Below are 13,038 nucleotides of genomic sequence, written 5' to 3'. Positions count from 1 at the left end.
TGCATATGAATACAACTAGTGATTTACACTGCATATGAATACAACCAGTGATTTGCACTGCATATGAATACAACTAGTGATTTACACTGTATGTGAATACAACTGGTGATTTTACACTGCATGTGAATACAACTAGTGATTTACACTGCATATGAATACAACTAGTGATTTACACTGCATATGAATACAACTAGTGATTTTACACTGCATATGAATACAACTAGTGATTTACACTGCATTTACACTGCATATAAATACAACTAGTGATTTTACACTGCATATAAATACAACTAGTGATTTACACTGCATATGAATACAACTAGTGATTTACACTGCATACGAATACAACTTGTGATTTTACACTGCATATGAATACAACTAGTGATTTACATTGCATAAGAATACAACTAGTGATTTTACACTGCATATGAATACAACTAGTGATTTGCACTGCATATGAATACAACTAGTGACTTTACACTGCATATGAATACAACTAGTGATTTACACTGCATATAAATACAACTAGTGATTTACACTGCATATGAATACTAGTGATTTACACTGCATATGAATACAACTAGTGATTTACACTGCATATGAATACAACTAGTGATTTGCACTGCATATGAATACAACTAGTGATTTACACTGCATGTGAATACAACTGGTGATTTTACACTGCATGTGAATACAACTAGTGATTTACACTGCATATGAATACAACTAGTGATTTACACTGCATATGAATACAACTAGTGATTTTACACTGCATATGAATACAACTAGTGATTTACACTGCATTTACACTGCATATAAATACAACTAGTGATTTACACTGCATATAAATACAACTAGTGATTTACACTGCATATAAATACAACTAGTGATTTACACTGCATATGAATACAACTAGTGATTTACACTGCATATGAATACAACTCGTGATTTACACTGCATATGAATACAACTAGTAATTTACACTGCATATGAATACAACTAGTGATTTACACTGCATATGAATACAACTAGTGATTTACACTGCATATGAATACAACTAGTGATTTACACTGCATATGAATACATCTAGTGATTTTACACTGCATATGAATACAACTAGTGATTTACACTGCATATGAATACAACTAGTGATTTACACTGCATATGAATACAACTAGTGATTTTACACTGCATATGAATACAACTAGTGATTTACACTGCATATAAATACAACTAGTGATTTTACACTGCATATGAATACAACTAGTGATTTTATACTGCATATGAATACAACTAGTGATTTACACTGCATATAAATACAACTTGTGATTTACACTGCATATAAATACAACTAGTGATTTACACAGCATATAAATACAACTAGTGATTTTACACAGCATATAAATACCATTTATGATTTACACTGCATATGAATACAACTAGTGATTTACACTGCATATGAATACAACTAGTGATTTACACTGCATATAAATACAACTAGTGATTTACACTGCATATGAATACAACTCGTGATTTACACTGCATATGAATACAACTTGTGATTTTACACTGCATATGAATACAACTAGTGATTTACACTGCATATGAATACAACTAGTGATTTACACTGCATATAAATACAACTAGTGATTTTATACTGCATATAAATACAACTAGTGATTTTACACTGCATATGAATACAACTAGTGACTTACACTGCATGTGAATACAACTTATGATTTACACTGCATATAAATACAACTAGTGATTTTACACTGCATATGAATACAACTAGTGATTTACCCTGCATATGAATACAACTAGTGATTTACACTGCATGTGAATACAACTAGTTATTTGCACTGCATATGAATACAACTAGTGATTTTACACTGCATATAAATACAACTAGTGATTTACACTGCATATGAATACAACTAGTGATTTACACTGCATACGAATACAACTTGTGATTTTACACTGCATATGAATACAACTAGTGATTTACATTGCATAAGAATACAACTAGTGATTTTACACTGCATATGAATACAACTAGTTATTTGCACTGCATATGAATACAACTAGTGACTTTACACTGCATATGAATACAACTAGTGATTTACACTGCATATAAATACAACTAGTGATTTACACTGCATATGAATACTAGTGATTTACACTGCATATGAATACAACTAGTGATTTACACTGCATATGAATACAACCAGTGATTTGCACTGCATATGAATACAACTAGTGATTTACACTGTATGTGAATACAACTGGTGATTTTACACTGCATGTGAATACAACTAGTGATTTACACTGCATATGAATACAACTAGTGATTTACACTGCATATGAATACAACTAGTGATTTTACACTGCATATGAATACAACTAGTGATTTACACTGCATTTACACTGCATATAAATACAACTAGTGATTTTACACTGCATATAAATACAACTAGTGATTTACACTGCATATGAATACAACTAGTGATTTACACTGCATACGAATACAACTTGTGATTTTACACTGCATATGAATACAACTAGTGATTTACATTGCATAAGAATACAACTAGTGATTTTACACTGCATATGAATACAACTAGTGATTTGCACTGCATATGAATACAACTAGTGACTTTACACTGCATATGAATACAACTAGTGATTTACACTGCATATAAATACAACTAGTGATTTACACTGCATATGAATACTAGTGATTTACACTGCATATGAATACAACTAGTGATTTACACTGCATATGAATACAACTAGTGATTTGCACTGCATATGAATACAACTAGTGATTTACACTGCATGTGAATACAACTGGTGATTTTACACTGCATGTGAATACAACTAGTGATTTACACTGCATATGAATACAACTAGTGATTTACACTGCATATGAATACAACTAGTGATTTTACACTGCATATGAATACAACTAGTGATTTACACTGCATTTACACTGCATATAAATACAACTAGTGATTTACACTGCATATAAATACAACTAGTGATTTACACTGCATATAAATACAACTAGTGATTTACACTGCATATGAATACAACTAGTGATTTACACTGCATATGAATACAACTCGTGATTTACACTGCATATGAATACAACTAGTAATTTACACTGCATATGAATACAACTAGTGATTTACACTGCATATGAATACAACTAGTGATTTACACTGCATACGAATACAACTTGTGATTTTACACTGCATATGAATACAACTAGTGATTTACATTGCATAAGAATACAACTAGTGATTTTACACTGCATATGAATACAACTAGTTATTTGCACTGCATATGAATACAACTAGTGACTTTACACTGCATATGAATACAACTAGTGATTTACACTGCATATAAATACAACTAGTGATTTACACTGCATATGAATACTAGTGATTTACACTGCATATGAATACAACTAGTGATTTACACTGCATATGAATACAACCAGTGATTTGCACTGCATATGAATACAACTAGTGATTTACACTGTATGTGAATACAACTGGTGATTTTACACTGCATGTGAATACAACTAGTGATTTACACTGCATATGAATACAACTAGTGATTTACACTGCATATGAATACAACTAGTGATTTTACACTGCATATGAATACAACTAGTGATTTACACTGCATTTACACTGCATATAAATACAACTAGTGATTTTACACTGCATATAAATACAACTAGTGATTTACACTGCATATGAATACAACTAGTGATTTACACTGCATACGAATACAACTTGTGATTTTACACTGCATATGAATACAACTAGTGATTTACATTGCATAAGAATACAACTAGTGATTTTACACTGCATATGAATACAACTAGTGATTTGCACTGCATATGAATACAACTAGTGACTTTACACTGCATATGAATACAACTAGTGATTTACACTGCATATAAATACAACTAGTGATTTACACTGCATATGAATACTAGTGATTTACACTGCATATGAATACAACTAGTGATTTACACTGCATATGAATACAACTAGTGATTTGCACTGCATATGAATACAACTAGTGATTTACACTGCATGTGAATACAACTGGTGATTTTACACTGCATGTGAATACAACTAGTGATTTACACTGCATATGAATACAACTAGTGATTTACACTGCATATGAATACAACTAGTGATTTTACACTGCATATGAATACAACTAGTGATTTACACTGCATTTACACTGCATATAAATACAACTAGTGATTTACACTGCATATAAATACAACTAGTGATTTACACTGCATATAAATACAACTAGTGATTTACACTGCATATGAATACAACTAGTGATTTACACTGCATATGAATACAACTCGTGATTTACACTGCATATGAATACAACTAGTAATTTACACTGCATATGAATACAACTAGTGATTTACACTGCATATGAATACAACTAGTGATTTACACTGCATATGAATACAACTAGTGATTTACACTGCATATGAATACATCTAGTGATTTTACACTGCATATGAATACAACTAGTGATTTACACTGCATATGAATACAACTAGTGATTTACACTGCATATGAATACAACTAGTGATTTTACACTGCATATGAATACAACTAGTGATTTACACTGCATATAAATACAACTAGTGATTTTACACTGCATATGAATACAACTAGTGATTTTATACTGCATATGAATACAACTAGTGATTTACACTGCATATAAATACAACTTGTGATTTACACTGCATATAAATACAACTAGTGATTTACACAGCATATAAATACAACTAGTGATTTTACACTGCATATAAATACCATTTATGATTTACACTGCATATGAATACAACTAGTGATTTACACTGCATATGAATACAACTAGTGATTTACACTGCATATAAATACAACTAGTGATTTACACTGCATATGAATACAACTCGTGATTTACACTGCATATGAATACAACTTGTGATTTTACACTGCATATGAATACAACTAGTGATTTACACTGCATATGAATACAACTAGTGATTTACACTGCATATAAATACAACTAGTGATTTTATACTGCATATAAATACAACTAGTGATTTTACACTGCATATGAATACAACTAGTGACTTACACTGCATGTGAATACAACTTATGATTTACACTGCATATAAATACAACTAGTGATTTTACACTGCATATGAATACAACTAGTGATTTACCCTGCATATGAATACAACTAGTGATTTACCCTGCATATGAATACAACTAGTGATTTACACTGCATGTAAATACAACTAGTGACTTACACTGCATGTGAATACAACTTATGATTTACACTGCATATAAATACAACTAGTGATTTACCCTGCATATGAATACAACTAGTGATTTACACTACATGTGAATACAACTAGTGATTTACACTGCATATAAATACAACTAGTGATTTTACACTGCATATAAATACAACTAGTGATTTTACACTGCATATGAATACAACTAGTGATTTACACTGCATATGAATACAACTAGTGATTTTACACTGCATATGAATACAACTAGTGATTTACATTGCATATGAATACAACTAGTGATTTACACTGCATGTGAATACAACTAGTGATTTTACACTGCATATAAATACAACTAGTGATTTACACTGCATATGAATACACCTAGTGATTTACACTGCATGTGAATACAACTAGTGATTTTACACTGCATGTGAATACAACTTGTGATTTTACACTGCATATAAATACAACTAGTGATTTACACTGCATATGAATACAACTAGTGATTTACACTGCATACGAATACAACTTGTGATTTTACACTGCATATGAATACAACTAGTGATTTACATTGCATAAGAATACAACTAGTGATTTTACACTGCATATGAATACAACTAGTGATTTGCACTGCATATGAATACAACTAGTGACTTTACACTGCATATGAATACAACTAGTGATTTACACTGCATATGAATACAACTAGTGATTAACACTGCATATGAATACTAGTGATTTACACTGCATATGAATACAACTAGTGATTTACACTGCATATGAATACAACTAGTGATTTGCACTGCATATGAATACAACTAGTGATTTACACTACATATAAATACAACTAGTGATTTACACAGCATATAAATACAACTAGTGATTTTACACTGCATATAAATACCATTTATGATTTACACTGCATATGAATACAACTAGTGATTTACACTGCATATGAATACAACTAGTGATTTACACTGCATATAAATACAACTAGTGATTTACACTGCATATGAATACAACTAGTGATTTACACTGCATATGAATACAACTTGTGATTTTACACTGCATATGAATACAACTATTGATTTACACTGCATATGAATACAACTAGTGATTTACACTGCATATAAATACAACTAGTGATTTTATTCTGCATATAAATACAACTAGTGATTTTACACTGCATATGAATACAACTAGTGACTTACACTGCATGTGAATACAACTTATGATTTACACTGCATATAAATACAACTAGTGATTTTACACTGCATATGAATACAACTAGTGATTTACCCTGCATATGAATACAACTAGTGATTTACACTGCATGTGAATACAACTAGTGATTTTACACTGCAAATGAATACAACTTATGATTTACACAGCATATGAATACAACTAGTGATTTACCCTGCATATGAATACAACTAGTGATTTACACTGCATATGAATACAACTAGTGATTTACACTGCATATGAATACAACTAGTGATTTTACACTACATGTGAATACAACTTATGATTTACACTGCATATGAATACAACTAGTGATTTTACACTACATGTGAATACAACTTATGATTTACACAGCATATGAATACAACTAGTGATTTACACTGCATGTGAATACAACTTATGATTTACACAGCATATGAATACAACTAGTGATTTACCCTGCATATGAATACAACTAGTGATTTACACTGCATGTGAATACAACTAGTGATTTTACACTGCATATGAATACAACTAGTGATTTACACTGCATATGAATACAACTAGTGATTTACACTGCATGTGAATACAACTAGTGATTTTACAATGCATATGAATACAACTAGTGATTTACACTGCATATGAATACAACTAGTGATTAACACTGCATATGAATACAACTAGTGATTTTACACTGCATATGAATACAACTAGTGATTTACACTGCATATGAATACAACTAGTGATTTACACTGCATGTGAATACAACTAGTGATTTTACACTGCATATGAATACAACTAGTGATTTACACTGCATATGAATACAACTAGTGATTTACACTGCATATAAATACAACTAGTGATTTACACTGCATGTGAATACAACTTATGATTTACACAGCATATGAATACAACTAGTGATTTACACTGCATGTGAATACAACTAGTGATTTACACTGCATATGAATACAACTAGTGATTTTACACTGCATATGAATACAACTAGTGATTTACACTGCATATGAATACAACTAGTGATTTACACTGCATGTGAATACAACTAGTGATTTTACACTGCATATGAATACAACTAGTGATTTACACTGCATATGAATACAACTAGTGATTTACACTGCATATAAATACAACTAGTGATTTACACTGCATGTGAATACAACTTATGATTTACACTGCATATGAATACAACTAGTGATTTACACTGCATGTGAATACAACTAGTGATTTACACTGCATGTAAATACAACTAGTGATTTTACACAGCATATGAATACAACTAGTGATTTACACTGCATATGAATACAACTAGTGATTTTACACTGCATATGAATACAACTAGTGATTTACATTGCATATGAATACAACTAGTGATTTACACTGCATGTGAATACAACTAGTGATTTTACACTGCATATAAATACAACTAGTGATTTACACTGCATATGAATACAACTAGTGATTTACACTGCATGTGAATACAACTAGTTATTTGCACTGCATATGAATACAACTAGTGATTTTACACTGCATATAAATACAACTAGTGATTTACACTGCATATGAATACAACTAGTGATTTACACTGCATACGAATACAACTTGTGATTTTACACTGCATATGAATACAACTAGTGATTTACATTGCATAAGAATACAACTAGTGATTTTACACTGCATATGAATACAACTAGTTATTTGCACTGCATATGAATACAACTAGTGACTTTACACTGCATATGAATACAACTAGTGATTTACACTGCATATAAATACAACTAGTGATTTACACTGCATATGAATACTAGTGATTTACACTGCATATGAATACAACTAGTGATTTACACTGCATATGAATACAACTAGTGATTTGCACTGCATATGAATACAACTAGTGATTTACACTGTATGTGAATACAACTGGTGATTTTACACTGCATGTGAATACAACTAGTGATTTACACTGCATATGAATACAACTAGTGATTTACACTGCATATGAATACAACTAGTGATTTTACACTGCATATGAATACAACTAGTGATTTACACTGCATTTACACTGCATATAAATACAACTAGTGATTTTACACTGCATATAAATACAACTAGTGATTTACACTGCATATGAATACAACTAGTGATTTACACTGCATACGAATACAACTTGTGATTTTACACTGCATATGAATACAACTAGTGATTTACATTGCATAAGAATACAACTAGTGATTTTACACTGCATATGAATACAACTAGTGATTTGCACTGCATATGAATACAACTAGTGACTTTACACTGCATATGAATACAACTAGTGATTTACACTGCATATAAATACAACTAGTGATTTACACTGCATATGAATACTAGTGATTTACACTGCATATGAATACAACTAGTGATTTACACTGCATATGAATACAACTAGTGATTTGCACTGCATATGAATACAACTAGTGATTTACACTGCATGTGAATACAACTGGTGATTTTACACTGCATGTGAATACAACTAGTGATTTACACTGCATATGAATACAACTAGTGATTTACACTGCATATGAATACAACTAGTGATTTTACACTGCATATGAATACAACTCGTGATTTACACTGCATATGAATACAACTAGTAATTTACACTGCATATGAATACAACTAGTGATTTACACTGCATATGAATACAACTAGTGATTTACACTGCATATGAATACAACTAGTGATTTACACTGCATATGAATACATCTAGTGATTTTACACTGCATATGAATACAACTAGTGATTTACACTGCATATGAATACAACTAGTGATTTACACTGCATATGAATACAACTAGTGATTTTACACTGCATATGAATACAACTAGTGATTTACACTGCATATAAATACAACTAGTGATTTTACACTGCATATGAATACAACTAGTGATTTTATACTGCATATGAATACAACTAGTGATTTACACTGCATATGAATACAACTTGTGATTTACACTGCATATGAATACAACTTATGATTTACACTACGTATGAATACAACTAGTGATTTACACTACATGTGAATACAACTGTAGTGATTACACTCTGCATATGAATACAACTAGTGATTTACACTGCATATGAATACAACTAGTGATTTACAATGCATATGAATACAGCTAGTGATTTACACTACATGTGAATATATCTTATGATTTACACTGCATATGAATACAACTAGTGATTTACACTACATGTGAATACAATTAGTGATTTACACTACTTGTGAATACAACTAGTGATTTACAATGCATTTACACTACATGTGAATACAACTAGTGATTTACACTGCATGTGAATACAACTAGTGATTTACACTACATGTGAATACAACTAGTGATTCACACTGCATGTGAATACGACTAGTGATTTACACTACATGTGAATACAACTAGTTATTTACACTGCATATGAATACAACTAGTGATTTACACTACATGTGAATACAACTAGTGATTTACACTGCATATGAATACAACTAGTGATTAACACAATATATATGAAAACCGTAGTGATCTATACAGTGTATGAGTGCACCTTTGTTTAGATTGGCCCTGGATTGTTTAGTTCGCCAGGTTTGCAACAACTGGTTTTGAGAATGCAGATCTCTGCATTTGGCGTTAGTGTATTCTCCATCCAAAAGTTTACAGGCTTACCTGGACACTGCCCCCCCCCCCCACCACCACCACCAGCACCATGTGCGCCTGAACACTCCTCCGACGAACTGCAACTGCCTGAAGTCAACATTGATGAGAGAGCATCACACTTTAGTCTGAATACATCATCACCGGGGCTCATTTAAGGCTATTGCTACTAACCTCACTAACAAACGTAGTGCACCAATACATCAGGAAATCCTTGCAAAACCTTTAGTTCCTTGGTCTGTGTTTTTATATGCGGTACTAACTTGAGGGCAGTATTCAAAGTATCTTGTCATCTCCCAACACATATTCAGGATGATAACACCACAGATCATTCAGCAGAGCATCGTCCCAAAAAACTTAGCAGCGTTGGGACTTCAGAATGCTTATTTACATACCGATCCACCTCGAGGTCTGTATCTCTTGATATTTACAGTTATACCAAATGCATTTTGTGTCAGTTATTAATTTAAAAATTGAAACGTCGACATTGAGATTATTAAATGGGACGATTATAGTTTAAACTACACTTGGCCGCGCCATTGGGTCAGCTCACCACTGAAAAATCTAAAGTAATTAAATGTCGTATAATTGGTTTAAACCCCAAATTTTAAAAATGAATGTGAAAAAAGTAGTCAAAAATATGAACGTGTTAGCAATATGAAGTCGTAAACTGAATCATAATGTGTACGTTTGGCAGTCATTTATCATGTTGTAACCGTTGTTCTAAGTAACTATTCAAGGTTGTAAAACGTTTCAAACGATGAACTTTTCGGTAGCTTATGGAGATGTGAAAATACGTAGGCACGATACGAGAATGTAAGAACACGCGTAACCACTTCAATGAAACCAACTATACGCGTAATTAGTAGTAAGCACAGAGACGAAGTCGAACTCCTAACAGTTCGATACGCACTTCTTAACACCACACAAGGCAGATTTGCATACTTGAATATGTTCTAACTAGATGTCCCTGTCGGTTTTACGCCCTAAATCTGAATGAAATGTTCGAATAACTAGTTTAATTAACTGAACTAACAGTGCGTGATTTGCGGTATAAAAGTGCAGTCCTTTCAAAATTGCTGATATATAACTAACTTTATAAAATGACTGAAAGCCTTGTCTTCTATGGCTGTGGGACACTGATTTGAAGCGTAGTCCCCCATAATTTTGTTTGCATTTACGTCTCTATAGAAGACAAACACTAATAGTTTGGTTGTTTCGAAAATTGTTTTAAAAAACTTTTTGTTGTAGGTTTTCAGGTAAATAATTTCAGAAAATGACCAAAACGTCTTTAGCATGGCTACTATAGCATATGGCGAAAGAGCTATAGGAAAGATTATTTTTATTAAAAATGAGTTGAATATATGTCTGATATGTCTTTGTAGTTCTAATGTTCTAAAGCGGAATATAGTTTCTTCCTCGTGAAGTCTAACAGTGGTCTAAGTTGATTTGCATTACCATCGGCTGTTCCATTGATAAAAATGCACCAGAAATTGATATATCTTTAATTTTATGTTAAAATGAAGTGGAGGCCCCCATCAAAACACATTTCCTGTCTAGTATGACGTAGAATCTTGGCTAAAGGATCTTCCAATCGACGCTCAGTAGAACCAATTTATTACATGAAATGCAACAAACAATTCTTGTTTCGTTTCTGGGAATATATATACTGTACGTTATACAGCGTTTGGCCAAGAGGACCGGCGATTCTACTAAGATACTACGTGCCGATGCGTGGGGTGTTCGCTCAGGAAATGAACTGCATTAGACACTACTACGCATGCTTAGAAGATGTATCATGTGCGTTCTTGATACTGTCTATTTTTAGCTCGCCGACGTATGCGAGCATCCCATGCCGGGGGGGGGGGGTGCCGTTGCAACGTGGCTGTCATCAAGCTGAGCTGTACTCTACTCTATATTTTTAGCGCAAATCAATCATTTATACAACCAGTGTGATTTTCCACTTTCAGCGTTGACACAATACACTGTCATTGACACGATACACGGTCACGTACCCACTTACGATTTTAGTCCCGGAACTGCCTGACCGAAATAGAAATGCTTACATACTCGCCGCGTCACTCTCTGAACTATGTAGTGTCATTATAACGACAATTTGAGTATGACATCACTAAACGCTAGACAGACGCTGTGCATTGTGACCCAGTGTAATTACAAAGGTCAATGCACAGTTGTGAAATCCCAGGAGGCGGCAGTTATCGGTCAAATCATCGAAACAAGCTACTTGCATTTGTGTGCACAATTTACGTGGCTTCATCAACGGACTTAAATCAAGAAAAAATCAGGACAACGTTTTACGATATGGTTTCTTTCTGGTAATTTTGGATAATATCAAATGGCAAACAAATATTATTACACTCAAGGAAATTGAACACTGATCTAAAAATTATCGATCCAGTGAATAAATATAAAGAACAGCATGGTATTGTAGCGTTATTTGTTATGTCAATATCTCTCAATGAAACATTCCTGTTGACTGTTTTAGGGGGGTATGGGAAGCTGTAATACACGAGCTGTGTATCGCTTCTTAGTTTAAATTGTATCTTTCCGGCACGGCATCACTTGTAATAACTGGGTAATGACTGCGTGAGGCTTCTATTTTCGGTAACTGATAACCCAACAGTAAGAGTACTAGTGACAATATTCAAAATATTACTTGCATTTCTCAACATATTTGCGCGTATTTAATATCTGAGGTTAACTTAGTACACTATTCCGTTGTTTCACAAGTGGTCTCTGACAGTTTGTGCTTTATTCGAT

The sequence above is a fragment of the Saccoglossus kowalevskii genome, chromosome 19 (genome assembly GCF_978046115.1).
Source record: "Saccoglossus kowalevskii chromosome 19, keSacKowa6.1, whole genome shotgun sequence".
NCBI classification, from domain to species: domain Eukaryota; kingdom Metazoa; phylum Hemichordata; class Enteropneusta; family Harrimaniidae; genus Saccoglossus; species Saccoglossus kowalevskii.
Note: the sequence above shows the minus strand (reverse complement) of the source record.